The following is a 19,921-nucleotide window of genomic DNA, read 5'->3' as shown; positions in this document are numbered from 1 at the left end:
GACAACCCCAACTGGACTGGACGACCAGTATTCAACGGTTGCACAGTACTTCGTTTCGGTAACTACACTTGGTACGGTGTAGTGAGATTTCATAATAAAGGGAATATGCGACGTTGATTAAATGTTAAGTATGGTTACCAAGTGCTCAACCACTTAGAATGCTTTACATACACTTGCGAGTGTATTATGTTTATGATTATGAAATCTTGTGGTCTATTGAAACTATTGATAACGGTTGTTACGATAAACCTATGAACTCACCAACCTTTTGGTTGACACTTTTAGCATGTTTATTCTCAGGTCTTTCAAAAGTGCTTCCGCTGTTTGCTTGCTATTTGCTCAAGGTGCTGCATGGAGTCTTTTATGCCATATTTTCAAAAAGACATTGCATTCAAATATTAATGTTATAATCTGTTATTAAATAAATTGATGATTTAGTCATTTTGTATAAGTTGTCATATATATTTGGGATATGTCTATATTTTGGTAAACTTTCTATGTATAGAAAGTATGTTTTTTTTTAAATGAATGCAATGTTTTATCAAAACGTATCATATAGAGGTCGAAACCTCGCTGTGGGACCATAGATAACGTACCGCGTCAATAGCAATTTTGGCGGGTCGTTAGAGATGGTATCAGAGCGGTGGTTCTAGGGAATTAGATGCATTAGTGTGTCTGACCTGGACCATTAGGATACATTAGTGATCTAGTCTAGAACCGTGTCGTTATACTTATATGTGATTATGTGCATATTCTGACTTTAATATAACATTATTACTACTAACGGTGAGAAAGTATTTCTCCTTTCGATTTCAAGACTTTTCCTGCTCATACGAGTTCATTTTTAATACCCCGATTAGTGAAGCCAGGAAGCGTCATTCAGGACTTTCGAAATTCCCGACATTCCTACGTGAGTTATCATTTGTGATATATTATGTGCTTATGTGCTTCGATTAAGAAATTCCGAACATCTCGATTTGTGAACCGAAAGGCATCATTTCCGACGTACAAAGATTCTTCATATTTTCCAAGACATTCTTATGACGTTCCCTTTCAATATTATCAATTATAATATTATATTCTCGTACTATTTTTAGTGCACCTTTTTTTTTTTTGAAATCATTTTGATTTATAAATTCTGGAAAACGACACTTGAGTTTTATATCCATAAATATTCTGGAGTAATGTTGGAATAGAAGCATGAGTTAGTGCAATATGATGACAGTTGATCGCGTAATTATATTACAGTGAGTCATGCGAATGTTCTAATGGAACGTGATGGTGGTAAAGTTTGATCAATCTTACCCTTACCATGTATCATGTTACATGACTCCTTTATTTCCTCTGATGACATCTGAATATACTAAGACTCTATATGTGACATCATTTGAAGTCACATATGATTTTCCGTATTTGTCATATCATACTTGTACTCCGAACAGTTCATCCGAAGGTATTCGTCATTAAAGGAGCATGATTCCGTTTTACCCAACTTTCATACTTAACTACAAGATGCTCGATCTTACTACGTCAAGATGAACAATCTATCCTCACTTGTTTCCTAAACGCCGTTTAATCACACCAACCAAAATTTCAGGACGAAATTTTCTTTAAGGGGTAGGTAATGTAACAACCCTACTTTTTCCGTTAAAAACTTAACAACTGTCTGTTAAATTCAACGTTTTTTCACGCTAAATTTTTTTTTTTTTTTAAATATATATATATTATTACATAAGTTTTATAGGTGTTAAATAAAACACTACAATTAGTGTAACCAGAAAAAAAAAAATAAAATAATAATAAAATAAAATAATTTTTTTTCCAGAGAACGAAACGTATGAGTACTTAATATAAATATTATATTTTACAATAATTGAGTTCTAAAATCATTTTAATTAATTAGTATACTCTTAAATTAAACTCGGGGGATTATTTTAAACACTTATATTTTCAATAAAAGACATATATTATTTAGTTTAAAAATATATTAAATAAGTATTTATGAAAAACACCAACTAGGTACGATGTCTAGAATTTAAAAGGTTTCGAACAATATATATGTAAATGTATTTTATAAATATAAAAATTTACCAATTATTGAATCATATTAAAATAAAATACATTGGGTTTCAGATATCGGATAAAAATTTAATTATAACCCATGATTACAAAGTAATACCCGTGTTTAATTATTATAACCGTGACTACACATTATTACGTCCGTGATATCAATAATTGAGATAGATTTATCACCCGTGACTCTTTATCCCATCTATATTATTAAACCTAATTCATTTCATCTAACACGCACGTACATAGACTCTCTCCTTAAAATACCCATTACTATTTATCATCATCATCGATCTTCTTTCCTTATAAACACCTTCAAGAAATCACTTGATCATAAAATCGTTTACATATTCGGACTCCTCTCGAAGAGCTCTACTCAGCCATACCAACAATTTCTTGATTTGTGTAAGTTTTAAAAACTCTAATTTTCTAGTTTTCATATTTTTGTTACATATTAGGGTAGATATAGTGTCTAGTGCTCAAGTCCTTGTATGTATTCATGATATTGTTCGTTAATTTGATCATTTGTTGACTTGTTGATGAATCACGAATTTGAATGGTATGCTACTGATATGAACATGATATTTTCAGTTTATCAAATACTTATAAATGAAATCCTTGTGAAAAACTATTAATTTTAGGCTCAAGAATCACTTGATTTCGTTTAGAATTGCTTCCGGTATGATTAATTGAAGTTTAACATGATATTACATGAAATCCGAATTGTTTTGCCATGTTTCTGGAATTTTGACTTTGTTATCTGTAAATATAAGTATGTAGATGGATTACTATTGAAAAACTACTAATTTTAGGCTCAAGAATCAATTGATTTCGTTATCGTATGCTCCCGATATGTTAAATTGAAGTTTTCATGTGATCTTGCTATGAATCCGAATTTTCTGAGATGAATGCTTTATGATTGAGTTTGTGAACTGATGTTAGATGTATAGATAATTGAAAAACACCCAAGATAGACTTAAGATTCATGTTAATCGGATATGTATAGCCCTCGTTATGGTTAATTAAAGGTTTGTGATTTTGATGCTTAAAAATATATTTCGGTTTAAAAATTCGTAATTGAAACTGTGAATCTAGGAAAGTATGCTATATATTCAGGTCCGGAGAGGTATATAGTTGTATTGCTTGTGGAAAAAAAAACATTTGGTTTTCATTTAGATATTGTCCAATTCCGATAAAAGAGTCAAAATCTATGGCCAAATCAAAGTTAGAATTTTATATTATTTAAAACCGGACAGAACAGTTTCATTGGGATACGTGCGACCTGATCTCAGAATTCTGGGTTCACGGTTGTGTGCGTATCGAAAAATTAATAAGTTTAGACTCCAGAAACGCGTCATTTGGATACTTTTTGGATTTGATATGATTTTTCAAAGTTTATACATGAGTACCGAAACGATTCAGCATTAAATCCTGGTACGTTTTTAGTCATTGCGAGCTTTCTGTTTAGGGTTAGAGGTTGTGCTTCGGATATGTTATAGTCGACTAAATTTCGGAGATTTTGGCATGTATTTCAAGTCAAATGGACCTGTACTTATTTTTATAAAAATTCTGGAAGTTGACTACATTATTTAAGCTAAATAATATGTGCAATTGACTTTGTTTGACCAAATGGGTTTAATGGGTCAAAATGGGTAACGGTCAGTGTAGAAAAGTCCCAAACGTCGATTTAAGTAAGTTTAAAGGTTGTGGTGTTTAAAAAATAAGTTGTGGCATGTTTTGGTCAAAATGGGTGTTTATGACCCATTTGGGTCATACGAGCCTACTTTGACCCATATGCGAAATTTTGAGAACCAAAGGTATGTAACACATCCCGTATATTGATTTAAGTATGTTTGCAAGTTTTGGTGCTTTAAAAATGAGTTTGGGTCAAATTTGGTTTAAAGAAAGTTTTATAACTCATTTGGGTCAAACGTGCATAAATTGACCCATATGCATAATTTTGGAAAACGAAAGTCACCAACACATCTAAAATGTCATTTTTGAGCTGTGATAAAAATTTGGTTAAGTCAGGTCAGCTGGATTCAAATTTGGATCGTCAATCGAAAATTTTAGTATTTTAACAAAATTGTCAAAATGACTCTCGGACCTACTTTGAGGACTTGCAAGTTGAAATCAGTTAAGTTTAGATAAAAACTATTATTTGGTATTGAAAGTATTTGCGACAAGCTTTAAAACGATATATTATTTGTATAATTTTGTTGAGTTTAAACAGGTATAAAACAAGCGAGAAAATGGGCAATCGTTGCTGATTTTGAACACTTAGCAAAAATTTTATCAGCATTTTATGTTTCGGGAGACTGTTTTCGCGAGGTCATAACTTTAAAACCGTAACTCCATTTTTGTCAAATAAACTGTCTACAGAAAGGTGGGATGACATACTTTCCAATGGTCATGACCTAAGGTATTATATCAAATTTTGTGGGACCCGGAATCAGCTTCAAAATACTAAAAAGTACATATATGTAAATAATATAAATTTTTCTAAGTAAAAATGAATAACTTAAGTTTGACCTATGTTTGACTACTTGATCAACTTGTGTAATTTTATGCGGTTGTTGACTTGTGTTAATCATGTTGACTGTGTTTGACTTGCGTTTGACTTACATTTGACTTACTTTGACTTGCGTTGACTTTTGTTGACTTTTGCTAAATTTTGATAAATTTATGAGTCGGACTTGAGCAATAGGACTATACGAACCCTATGACCTGACCTAGCTTGTTAGACATTTATTAACCAACATATATTCTTTAGGATGAGGTCTACGGTTACTTGCATTCCGAGTATTGGTTACATCTACGTGAATTGTTTATTGGGCTACAAAGGTGAGTTTCATTTGCTCCCTTTTTAATTGCTTTTGCAATATATATTTTTGGGCTGAGAATACATGCGCTGCTTTTATAAATGTTTACAAAATAGACACAAGTACTTAAAAATATATTCTACGTTGAGTTGTACCACTGGCATACTTCCCTGTAGCTTGGTAACTACTATTTACATGGGTATTGTAAACGCGAATCCTGTTGATAGATCTATCGGGCCTGACAACCCCAACCGAACTGGATGACCAGTATTCAACGGTTGTACATGAAAGGACCCGTCCTAATCTATCCGGACAAAGTCCATATCGATTATAAACGATTCACAACAGTTGATTACATCGCGAGGTACTTGACCTCTATATGATACATTTTACAAACATTGCATTCGTTTTTAAAAGACAAACTTTCATTTACATCTAAAGTTGACGGCATGCATACTATTTCATAATATATCAAACTATAATTGACTAAACAATAATCTTGATGAACTCAACGACCCGAATGCAACATCTTTTGAAATATGTCATGAATGACTCCAAGTAATAACTCTAAAATGAGCAAATGCACAGCGGAAGATTTCTTTCATACCTGAGAATAAACATGCTTTCAAGTGTCAACCAAAAGGTTGGTGAGTTCATTAGTTTAACATAAATAATCATTTCATAATTTTAATAGACCATAAGATTTCATATTTCCATTTCTCATAAACATACGTCCCATGCATAGAGATAAAAATCATTCATATGGATTGAACACCTGGTAACCGACATTCACAATGTGCATATAAGAATATCCCCATCATTCCGGGATCCTCCTTCGAACATGAAATAAATTTCGAAGTACTAAAGCATCCGGTACTTTGGATGGGGCTTGTTGGGCCCGATAGATCTATCCTTAGAGTTCGCGTCAATTAGGGTGTCTGTTCCCTAATTCTTAGATTACCAGACTTAATAAAAAGGGGCATATTCGATTTCGATCATTCAACCATATAATGTAGTTTCGATTACTTGTGTCTATTTCGTAAAACATTTATAAAAGCAGCGCATGTATTCTCAGTCCCAAAAATATATATTGCAAAAGCATTTAAAAAGGGAGCAAATGAAAACTCACCTAATGTATTTTGTAGTAAAAATACACATGACGACATTGAACAATTGTAGGGTTGACCTCGGATTAACGAACCTATATCATGTATATTAACACATAACACATTTAATCGACTGAGTTTATTTATATTATATAATGTATATAAATTAATATCTTTTTATGTATTTCTATATATATATATATAGGATTATATTAAGATATGTTTTTATATCACCACTACTTTATTTGGTAATATTATAATAGAAGGTTGTAATATTTTTAGGATAATAAGGATATGATAATAATAATAAATAATAGTAGTGATAGTAAAAATGATGATAATAATATATAAAACTTGATAATGATAATAATAATAATAATAATAATAATAATAGTAATAATAATACTTATATTAATATTAATAATTCTATTATTTGTAAAGAGATACTAATTCTAATATTTACAAAAATGATAATAACTTTTGTTACTTTAATAATAATAATAATAAACATGTTCATGATAATAATATTAATGTTCTAAATCTAATAGTAATTTCATAATTAATAGTTATAATAATAATAATAATAGATATAATACTTATAGTTATGTTAATAATAATAACCATAATCATCATATTGATAATAATACTAAAATGATAAAATTTAGTAATAGTATTTACATAGATAATACTTATGGTGATACTAATAATAATAATGTTACTTATATTTATGATAATAATAATAATAATTATAGTACTAATCATAATTATAATAGTGTATATTAATAATAATAATAACAATAAATGATAAAACTACCTTCCAAGGCTTTCTTTAAAAAAAATGTCATCTCTGGGACTCGAACCCTAGACCTCCCGTATACTCGCCATCACACGAAACCAGTTGGGCTGTTGCCCTCATCTCGAAATATTACAGAAAACACTAGTATTTAACCCGTATTTTAATTTGTCCATCTTCTTCCTCCTAACTCAAAATCCATCGACCCATAATCAAACAACAAGATTTAGATCCTTCACATAATTGTAATTCATCAATATCAATTGATTGTAGTAATTGAGAAAAAAAAATAAAGAAAATAATAAAAATATATATATATAAAACCGCTGTTACGGTTTCAAGTAAAAAAAAAAATTGATTTTGTTTTTGGGATCGTTTTGGACAATGTTGATAACACGAAGTAGGTTTCAAATCACTCCTGGAATCTTTCTCAACCCTCAATTGAATCAGAAACATCAACTACAACTCGAATTAAATCGAAGAACACAGTTTGACTTTTTTTAATTAAAACTTTGACTCGAAAATTGGAAATTAATACAAAAACTTAAGATTTGAAACTTTACAGAAAGTTTATATGAACAATTACTAACATCTTTGCATTATTACATTTTGAGAATAGTTTCAAAATCAAAATCTGGCAAAAAAGTTGAAGACACAGAGTGACGAGCTGTTTGAATTTCTTTTGATGAATTTAATTTATTTAAATCGCTGTTTGGTTGATAATTGATGTTGAGAATATGAAACTGATTAAATGTATTAATATCCTGGAGCAATACCTTCGATTTATAACTAATGGGTGTAGACAAAAATAATTGATCAGCAAGAAGAAAAAAAAATATTAAATAAAAAGATTGATCGAGATGGCTAACGAATTTTGGAGTTTTGCTATATGAAACGAATCTTATTTGTACAAGTAGTAGACAGAAAATAAAGTCAAATAAAGCAGGATCCCAATATGTAGCTGATTTGAAGAGAACACAGACTTTTATTCTTTGAAAAAAATAATAATATTACTTTTAATATCTAAAGAAAATATAAATAACTATGAATATAATAATTAACAAATATTAGTAATAAAATCATTGTATTATGTATAAATTAATAATAATGATACATCAAAAAAATAATGATAATAATAATATGATGATAGTAATAACAAAAATGATAATAAAAGAAATGTTGATAATAATATTATTAATAATACCACTAATGATACTAATTCTAATAATATTAATATTATTAATAGTAATAATAATTTTAATAATAATAATAATATAACAATCTATATATATGAGATTTCACACTTGTATCATAATATCATTAATACTGATATTAATATCAATATTTATAATAATAATGAAAGTAATAATATTATAACAACTATATTTTTAACCAGTATAATATATGTATATATAAATATATATATATAGTTTCTTTTTTTTTATTAATAACTTTTTATCTTGTATATTATTTTATATATTTGATTTTAATGTTTCAAATATATTTAATTATTATATATACATACATTTATATTTATTAATGTTTATATATACATATTTAGTTACAACAATTGTTCGTGAACCATCGAGCATAGTAATAGGGTAATTGATTACATGAATATTAATCTCAAAGTTTTCGGGACTCAATATTACAGACTTTGCTTATCGTGTCGGAAATATATAAAGATTGAAGTTTACATTTGGTCAAAAATTCCCGGGTCATCACAGTACCTACCCGTTAAAGAAATTTCGTCCCGAAATTTGAGTAAAGTGGTCATGGCTAACAACAAAAATGTGTTCATGACGAATATGAGTTGATAAATTAAGTTTTATCATCACTGAGTAATATGGATAAAAATAATTCAATTATTCGAACAGTACGAATGAAGCTATCACCAAATAGTGAAATAGGAAAGTAAAGATTCATCTTAACTTTTGACAGAGTCAGGGTTGAATTTAGAAAATAAGGCGCGTCTTAACTTTCTACATTGCCTTGGTTGAATTCCGGAATTCAAGGGATTTAAATAAAATCTTGAAGATCTATAAGATCTGATTCTTCGGGATTTATGGAAATTAAGATCTCTTTAAATAAATACGGTGATCTGCCTCGATTACTACGTCTGATATTTCCTTTATAAATTTAACTTTTCCGTTCCATTTATTTTCAGCACTTCTATACTCAATTCCTAAATTCAAAAGATTTATAAAAATGCTTAACCCTGTTCTGATCCTTGTTCTTATTCTAACTATCGCAATGATCGTTCTTCTTTTCCAACTCCCACCTGAATAATCTGTTTATTTCTATTATGCTCTAGGGATTATTGTATTTATAATCCTCCCGTGTCTTTATATTGCTATACGTACTGATATCTACGGTTTGTAATTTCGGTGTTGTCATTGGGCCTTATATTTTCTCTTATATTTTGGATCTCTTTGCCTTTTTATTATTCTCCCGACCTCTAGTAAAGCGAGTAATGGTTCAGAATTCGTAAGTATGGAATTTCGGAAAATCACCATGTTCTAAATAAGAAAGAAGGTATTAGCACGATTTGATTTGTCAAATTATCAGAATCACTGAGTATAGAACTATCAAGAATATATATTTTTGATATGTTCAGAAGTTACGTAGAATGAAAGAGTTATGTAATATGGCACGTGGTGACGTTATGATCTGTGAATCATCACCTCTCATTAGAAACTCAGCATGACTTACTGTAATATAATCACGTTGATCAAGTGTCATTATATTATACTAACTCATGCATCAGTTTCCAACATTACTTTAATAACATTCATATTTTAAGCTCGAAGGTTTACAGAATATAGAAACTAACAGTTTCTATATGATGTAACACTAATATCATGAAGAGATTAATGTTTTTAGATAAGAATAGTTATGAAAATATCTTCAGAAATATGGAGGATATTTATAATGAAAGATACGATGATATCTTGGAATTTCTAATATCGATGGATGATGAAGAATATTTATCCGTAAGGGTTTAGATTCGGAAGCAAGGTATTCGCTAAAGATTTCATCAGAAACAGAATCATTTGGATTCTTTAAAGTCAAACTTATTCTTTGTGACTTGTCCACGGCTTCCTTCATAGTTTCGCATAATCCGCTTTTTGGTACTAAATTTTCTATTGAATGTTTCCAATATAATGATACACAGGAAGTACGAAGAGGTATATAATTTCGGACGAGAATATTTATGAAAATATTCTCAGAAATATCGAAGATATTGATGATGATATTTTGGAATTTCTAAGCTCGATAGTTGATGGAGAAAGATTTTTCCGCAAGATTTTAACATGATTTCGGAGCAAGATATTCTCTAAAGATTTCAACGGATCCAGAATTACCTGAATCCTTTGAATATAGGGTTTGGTCCTTGTATTTGTCCTTGGCCTCCTCCATGGGTAGTTCAATCTGTTTTTCAATACCCAATTTTCTATCGAGCGTTTCTAACACTCCTTTCTTTATCATCAAACTTTTGGCCGTTTAGACCATCTAAAATTTTTCTGTTTCCTCTGCATTTAATGCTATGATATCTGAATCATCGGTTATTAATCCGAGGTGGTTTCAGGAGAATTGTGTTTTTAGATGATTAAACGCTGATGGTAATATGGTGGAATATGAAAGGTTCCCTGGTAACAATAAAAGAGCATGCATATAAATCAAGATGATAATAAGGTTGTTTTCGAACAAAAAGTCGAAGTTGATTTGTTGGAGCTGTGACAAAATTTGCTACCTTGAAAGAAATCACCAAGTTATTTTGGGTAATAATAACACTAAAGGAATTAGCACAGATATGTGTTAAATGTTTACTCAGATTTCGAGTGTTTTCAGGTGCATAACTATATGCATCAATCTTTTCTTCCGTAGATGAAGTGCGGTTGGTTCATCCTATCGATTGAGGTGTTTTCAAGAATCATGAAAGATTTGAACGCAGAATGTAATCGTGAAGATACAAATGATGTTTAAGACGAAATCAAGTGGCAACTTGAGGAATTATTTAATTGTAGAAGATGAAATTTATTTACAATCTTTTAAGTCGAAATGTGTTGTATTTAATATTTTCTACTCTTTTAATAATTTTTAATTGTCCATAAAAGTAGTCTAATAGTCCAATAATTCAATAGCTCCACCTAAACTAGTATATTTTAAGGAAATAGTCATATAATAACAGTTAGCTAGGAATAGTTAGCTAGGATCTTGTTAGCGTGGTTTCTTAACAAAATTTCATATTGTTAAATTAGTCTTTTTCTAATCAATTTTTATTGTGTTCATTATTTCTTCCTTATGCCACTTGTTGGATTATGGTAAGTCAAAATCCAAATATGAAATTGAATTTGAATGAAAATGGTTATTCTGTGCTGAACGGATTCGTATATCGGTAGATGTAAATAGGATAGTAAATGATTGTTGAATCAGATTCGAAGAATGTACAATGTAACTTATTAATGTGAAATTTAAATAGTCCTCGGGTATTACCTACCCGTTAAAAATATTTTCACCATTAACAGTTTATACAAGAGAATTTTTAATTACAATCTTTATGAAAACATATTTACATATATATTTTCTTCAGATGTATTCATGGATTTAATGAGTTAATATGATATTAAACTCATTTGCTTTTCGGTTGGAACTAGAATAAATAATCTCTAAAACTTTAGAGATTACATATTTGCCATGTCGAACGAAGATAAATGAGGTAGAACGATACGTAGAACGAAGATCATACTCAAAGTACATATGATGATATTGAAGCATGGATTGTTGATGGTACTGGTGCTGTTATTGATTGTACTGTTGGTGCCCGTGATGTTGCTGAAGCTAGTACATTTTGCACCATATTCTCCGAATTGTTTATTCGAGCACGAAGTTCATTGACTTATTACTCCAGGATTATTGCCGGTCAGAACGAGCGGATGAATAAAGTTCAGAATTGTGGATAGAATATGATCTTGTCGAGTTACCCTGGAAATGAGACTGAAAATGGTGTCTCGAGCAGGTTCGCCGGTAAACGCTTCAGGTTCATTGTCAAGAGGTGAATTCGGTTGGTGGAAGGGATTGTCTTCTGCGCGTTTCCATTAATTAAGTCAACTACGAACCTATCAGATGAATTGATAATGGTTGATTGGTTGATTCATGCCGATGATGCTATTTTTCAGAGTTTAGGTGAACATCTATGTCGGAATAGTTTCCGGAATAACTATCGGAATAGCTATCGGAATCTGAGGGACTCGAACTGGTTGCAGGATTCATCTCGTACGATCAGATGAAGGATTTTCGATAAGAAATAGATTATAGGATGTAGATTAGTACCCTGCAATACATAATTTACATATGCATATATAATACTAAAATCCCATAAGTTACGGAGGCATATATAATACTAATAACCATAATCATCATATTGATATTGATAATAATACTAAAATGATAAAATTTAGTAATAGTATTTACATAGATAATACTTATGGTGATACTAATAATAATAATTTAACTTATATTTATGATAATAATAATAATAATAATTATAGTACTAATCATAATTATAATAGTGTATATTAATAATAATAATAACAATAAATGATAAAACTACCTTCCAAGGCTTTCTTAAAAAAAAATGTCATCTCTGGGACTCGAACCCTAGACCTCCCGTATACTCGCCATCACACGAAACCAGTTGGGCTGTTGCCCTCATCTCGAAATATTACAGAAAACACTAGTATTTAACCCGTATTTTAATTTGTCCATCTTCTTCCTCCTAACTCAAAATCCATCGACCCATAATCAAACAACAAGATTTAGATCCTTCACATAATTGTAATTCATCAATATCAATTGATTGTAGTAATTGAGAAAAAAAAATAAAGAAAATAATAAAATATATATATATATAAAACCGCTGTTACGGTTTCAAGTAAAAAAAATTGATTTTGTTTTTGGGATCGTTTTGGACAATGTTGATAACACGAAGTAGGTTTCAAATCACTCCTGGAATCTTTCTCAACCCTCAATTGAATCAGAAACATCAACTACAACTCGAATTAAATCGAAGAACACAGTTTGACTTTTTTTAATTAAAACTTTGACTCGAAAATTGGAAATTAATACAAAAACTTAAGATTTGAAACTTTACAGAAAGTTTATATGAACAATTACTAACATCTTTGCATTATTACATTTTGAGAATAGTTTCAAAATCAAAATCTGGCAAAAAAGTTGAAGACACAGAGTGACGAGCTGTTTGAATTTCTTTTGATGAATTTAATTTATTTAAATCGCTGTTTGGTTGATAATTGATGTTGAGAATATGAAACTGATTAAATGTATTAATATCCTGGAGCAATACCTTCGATTTATAACTAATGGGTGTAGACAAAAATAATTGATCAGCAAGAAGAAAAAAAAATATTAAATAAAAAGATTGATCGAGATGGCTAACGAATTTTGGAGTTTTGCTATATGAAACGAATCTTATTTGTACAAGTAGTAGACAGAAAATAAAGTCAAATAAAGCAGGATCCCAATATGTAGCTGATTTGAAGAGAACACAGACTTTTATTCTTTGAAAAAAATAATAATATTACTTTTAATATCTAAAGAAAATATAAATAACTATGAATATAATAATTAACAAATATTAGTAATAAAATCATTGTATTATGTATAAATTAATAATAATGATACATCAAAAAAATAATGATAATAATAATATGATGATAGTAATAACAAAAATGATAATAAAAGAAATGTTGATAATAATATTATTAATAATACCACTAATGATACTAATTCTAATAATATTAATATTATTAATAGTAATAATAATTTTAATAATAATAATAATAATATAACAATCTATATATATGAGATTTCACACTTGTATCATAATATTATTAATACTGATATTAATATCAATATTTATAATAATAATGAAAGTAATAATATTATAACAACTATATTTTTAACCAGTATAATATATGTATATATAAATATATATATAGTTTCTTTTTTTTTTATTAATAACTTTTTATCTTGTATATTATTTTATATATTTGATTTTAATGTTTCAAATATATTTAATTATTATATATACATACATTTATATTTATTAATGTTTATATATACATATTTAGTTACAACAATTGTTCGTGAACCATCGAGCATAGTAATAGGGTAATTGATTACATGAATATTAATCTCAAAGTTTTCGGGACTCAATATTACAGACTTTGCTTATCGTGTCGGAAATATATAAAGATTGAAGTTTACATTTGGTCGAAAATTACGGGTCATCACAGTACAGTACTTCGTTTCGGTAACTACACTTGGTACGGTGTAGTGAGATTTCATAATAAAGAGAATATGCGAAGTTGATTAAATGTTAAGTATGGTTACCAAGTGCTCAACCACTTAGAATGCTTTACATACACTTGCGAGTGTATTATGTTTATGATTATGAAATCTTGTGGTCTATTGAAACTATTGATAACGGTTGTTACGATAAACCTATGAACTCACTAACCTTTTGGTTGACACTTTTAGCATGTTTATTCTCAGGTCTTTCAAAAGTGCTTCCGCTGTTTGCTTGCTATTTGCTCAAGGTGCTGCATGGAGTCTTTTATGCCATATTTTCAAAAAGACGTTGCATTCAAATATTAATGTTATAATCTGTTATTAAATAAATTGATGATTTAGTCATTTTGTATAAGTTGTCATATATATTTGGGATATGTCTATATTTTGGTAAACTTTCTATGTATAGAAAGTATGTTTTTTTTTAAATGAATGCAATGTTTTATCAAAACATATCATATAGAGGTCGAAACCTCGCTGTGGGACCGTAGATAACGTACCGCGTCAATAGCGATTTTGGCGGGTCGTTAGAGTAGACTTTTCCAACTATCAAATTCTTTCTACCCGTTACCACTACAAAATCATCCGGCCGATGATACACACATGCTCTCAAGGGTTTCACCCACCCTACGAACCTCATGGCTCACCCACTTCACTACAAAAGCGAACACGTGCTTACAACCTAACACCAAAGTCCGTTCTTATGGCTTAGTAGAATCATTTACCCCATCACTAAGAAATGCTTGGTTGCACCAAGTCTTACGCCCTCACCGTCAATACAACGTCATCATAGGGTGTTTTCATTAGGAATGTCACCCATATCAATATTACGTATTACCTCCATGCATTCGTCCCCAGGGCGCATTTCCAAGAGTCAACGACTTAGCGCTACCCCGGTGCACTATCATCAAAACCATCAACAAACCGAATCTTCACCGAGTTCACTAACCCCACACCCTTATGGGTACCTTTGAAAAATACGCTCACTTGAGACTAATTAGACCGCGAAACAAAGTTTAAGTCTCTAATTCATACACGGATCCATCGGCACAAAATAAACAATAATAAGGCATATTTGTACCAAAGACGAAAATACCTGAAACATCATCGTTAGACCCTTGTGCTTCACTGATCATCAGATAGTCACTCTCTAACCTCCTAACCCGATCGACAAACGATTCGGAACACTCCGACTTTCGGTGTCCCTTCTTTTGGCAAATAATGCACTTGATCGTGCTTAAAGGTACACTCGTACAATCCAGTGCCAAATGACCTCATCCTCCACACCTAAAGCACGTAGGCCCATAACCTCTCTTACTCCTCTTCTTCACTTTTTCAACACCTTCGAGCGTACTTCTCGCCCTTTTACTAGGAGCACCTCTTGATTCGAACTTTCTCTTACCCAAAGAGTGATCAGCAAATTTTGAAGCATGAGATTCAATCCCCATAGTTGCTCCTTCGTCACCGTCACCTTGAGGTTTAGGAACCCTCTTTTCTAACTCTTCCTTCACGGCCTTAGGCACTTGGTCTCGGACCATCTCGGTCATTATTCCCTCGAACCACTCTTGGAGAACTTGCTTAACCTTGTCGGCGAAAATCAAAAATATAGCGTTCGAACTCAGCATCAATCCTTAAGGTTAACTCATCCTTCCCCTCATGAATAGGCGCGTTCGTTCCTGTCAAATCTTCCGTCTTCATTCTAAAGAATGCATATAGATTAAACAACGAAACGAAAAGGAACGACATACATATACCATGAAGCTACCCGTCCTAATCCATTCGGACAAAATCTATATTGATTATAAACGATTCACAACAGTTGATTACATCGCGAGGTACTTGACCTCTATATGATACATTTTACAAACATTGCATTCGTTTTTAAAAGACAAACTTTCATTTCATCGAAAGTTGACGGCATGCATACCATTTCATAATATATCTAACTATAATTGACTTAATAATAATCTCTAATGAACTTCAACGACTCGAATGCAACGTCTTTTGAAATATGTCATGAATGACTCCAAGTAATATCCTTAAAATGAGCTAATGCACAGCGGAAGATTTCTTTCGTACCTGAGAATAAACATGCTTTAAAGTGTCAACCAAAAGGTTGGTGAGTTCATTAGTTTAACATAAATAATCATTTCATAATTTTAATAGACCACAAGATTTCATATTTCCATTTCTCATAAACATACGTCCCATGCATAGAGACAAAAATATCATTCATATGGATTGAACACCTGGTAACCGACATTCACAATATGCATATAAGAATATCCCCATCATTCCGGGATCCTCCTTCGGACATGATATAAATTTTAAAGTACTAAAGCATCGTGTACTTTGGATGGGGCTTGTTGGGCCCAATAGATCTATCTTTAGGATTCGCGTCAATTAGGGTGTCTGTTCCCTAATTCTTAGATTACCCGACTAAAAAGGGGCATATTCGGTTTAATAATCCAGCCGTAGAATGTAGTTTTAAGTACTTATGTCTATTTCGTCAAATATTTATAAATCAGTGCATGTATTCTCAGTCCCAAAAATATATATTGCAAAAGCATTTAAAAAGGGGGCAAATGAAACTCACCATACTGTATTTCGTAGTAAAAATACATATAACATCATTGAACAAGTGCAGGGTTGGCCTCGGATTCACGAACCTAAATTAATTATATATATTTATATGTTGGTCAAAATTTGTCTTAACAAATTAGGTCAAGTCATAGTGTACCACAATCCTAATGCTCGAGACTAATATGCAAAAGTCAACAAAAGCCAATTTGACTCAAAATGATTTCCAAAATTTTATACATAATTATAATATATTTTAAATATTGTCCTTTTATATTTTTAAATATAATTCATTTATTAATAAATAAAATTTCATATTAAAATTTATAAAATAAAATATACTTTTATATATATCAAGTAATAAAATTTATAGAGTTCATTTAATATCATAAAGATAATATGATAGGTATTATTAAAGTAATTTATTACACGTAGTAAAATATGTTTGTATCACACATTTATTTGATAAAATAATATATACAATAATAGTAAGTAAAAGTTGTATTATTTTGTAATAATGATTATTATTATAAAAATACCAATATTTATAATTACTACGATGACATTATGAATAAACGATAATTCTAATTATGATAACATTAATATTTACGATAATTTTTAATATTATCTTAAAAAAATAATTCTATTTAAAATGGTAATAATAATAATGATATTTTATAGTAACCATGATATTTCTATTATAATGATAATTTTTGTTAAAATGATAGTTTTAATACCAACGATACTTTTAATAATAATAGTAATGATAAAAATAATAAGAACGATAACTTTATCTAAATCAATATCTTATAATATTTTAATTACCTTATGATGCTCTTACACATTATTTCCTAATCGATTTGTTAGTAACTTTTAAATCGTCTTTCATATCGCGTTCATTTTGATGATAAAAATAGTAGTTATAATAATTAAGTGTTACTTAATATTATAATACTAATAATAATAAATGTTATGCTAATGATATTACTAATAACTATTTTAATGATTAATAATAATAATAATAATAATAATAATAATAATAATAATAATAATAATTATAACTTCAAAAATAGTAATAATAATAAAAATATCAATTTTTAATGATAATACTTTTTATTGATAATAATAATAATAATAATAATGATGATGATAATAATATTTTGATAAAAACTAGAACGATGTTAATAACGACGATGAAAATAATCATTTTTAATAATAATACCAAAAATTCAATTGACTATAACTTCTAATCCATTCATCGAATCTATTCGACATCTAAATGAAAAGTTCTTAATTTTTCGCTAGCTTTCCAACGACATGCATATCTTATACCTTATCTCAATCGCAGGTGTAACTAATTCGAGATTCAACATAACCTAACTAAGGGCAATATTAAAAGTACAAGCATGCATAATCCTATATTCTCGAGCACTAGTCAGGGATACATTATTAGTATGTAAAAAATTAATTTACGAGTACTCACGTATCAATATTGAGATTCAATATTGCAGGAAAAATACGTAGACGCAACGGAGACGATAACTACCAAATTGACCTCACGAGCATACCCATGAACCATACCCATCACCTCCATAGCTATAACCCATAATTTCCTTAGCCGTATCCTACTCGAAGACCAATTTTGAAAACCCGTTTTAGATCACTCGAGCAGCACTCCGTCGTAGTATTTTATGTATAATAATGCTAATAATAATACTACGACTAATAATAATAATATGATTAATAATAATAATAATAATAATAATAATAATAATAATAATAATAATAATAATATTTATATATATATATATATATTAGAGAGCAGAGATGATATGAGAAGAATGAATGAGTGAACGAGCAAACTGAAATCGCTGGCTTTATACATCTTTCTCCCACAAACCCCCCATGCGATTGCATGGGGGCTCCTTGAGAATTTCATGCAAACGCACGATTTAATAATACAGCTGGTATCCAGCTTTTTTCATTGCCGAACTCATTTCATTTTCATATGTAATACGTAGGTTTAAATATTATTTAATATATAATATATTAAATCTTTAGAATTAATTAAATATTATATTATATTTACGTGCGTAGTAAAAATGTAACTTTTACTAAAATGACACGGACGTGATCTCACGACTCATGTACCACTTTCGGTTTTTCGAGCGCACTTTCGTACGTTTAGAAAACTAGCCTTTTACGTTTAGTGACTCGTACCCTTATAAAAATAATAGATTTAAATAATGAAAACAATCCCAATCAAAATGTAACTTTATTCATTTGAGCGTTTTGGTCATTTACTTCTATAAATCAGTGACTCATTGTTTATCAAAATATATTATTTTAAATCAGGACGTTTTTTTGACTATGTTAAAATATATATTTTTATTTAGAATTTTAAATTGGTGCGTAATATATATGTTTGAAATATTTATCTAAAGATATAATATCTAGCCTTTCCAAAACTAATTATATTTCAAGGTTCGTTTTTATTTTGTTTTAGAAAAATATTACAATACATAACGTTTTAATATTAATCGTATTACTAAGCGAATGTTCTATCGCGTACTTAACTAATTTGAAAACATATATATTTAGTGAACATGTTTTAAATATAAGCTGCGAGTTTTCTATATTTATTTAACAATCAATATTCCAGCTTACATTTATTTAATCAAGGACGTTCTATCAAGTCAAGTTCTATTATATCGAAAAGCATTTTCGTACATTTGCAAATAGATCCATCAAGTATTATGAAATTCAACCCTCGACTAACTTCGGTCTAACTCTCGAAACTTGATAATTTGTTCTTATTATAATTTCACTTTACCATTTTCCGAATATTGTTAAATGGAAAGATTTCCCAAATCAATGTGGACCTCTGAACAAAGACTCGTAATCATAATTCAATGTATCTGATAATTCAATCATTTGTTATTATTTTTTAATTTTGTCGATAATTATTCTAAATATATTTTAAAACAAATATGTTTATATAAAGTATTATACGTCTAATACTTTGTTAACGTTTTTAAATTATCATATGTACACATATATATATACACACATATACATATTCATATACAATTAGATAATGGTTCGTGAATCATCGGAACTTGGTCGAGATTGAATGAATGTATGAACATAGTTTAAAATTCTTGAGATTTAACTTT

Source organism: Rutidosis leptorrhynchoides, chromosome 1 (genome assembly GCF_046630445.1).
Source record: "Rutidosis leptorrhynchoides isolate AG116_Rl617_1_P2 chromosome 1, CSIRO_AGI_Rlap_v1, whole genome shotgun sequence".
Classification (NCBI taxonomy): domain Eukaryota; kingdom Viridiplantae; phylum Streptophyta; class Magnoliopsida; order Asterales; family Asteraceae; genus Rutidosis; species Rutidosis leptorrhynchoides.
Note: the sequence above shows the minus strand (reverse complement) of the source record.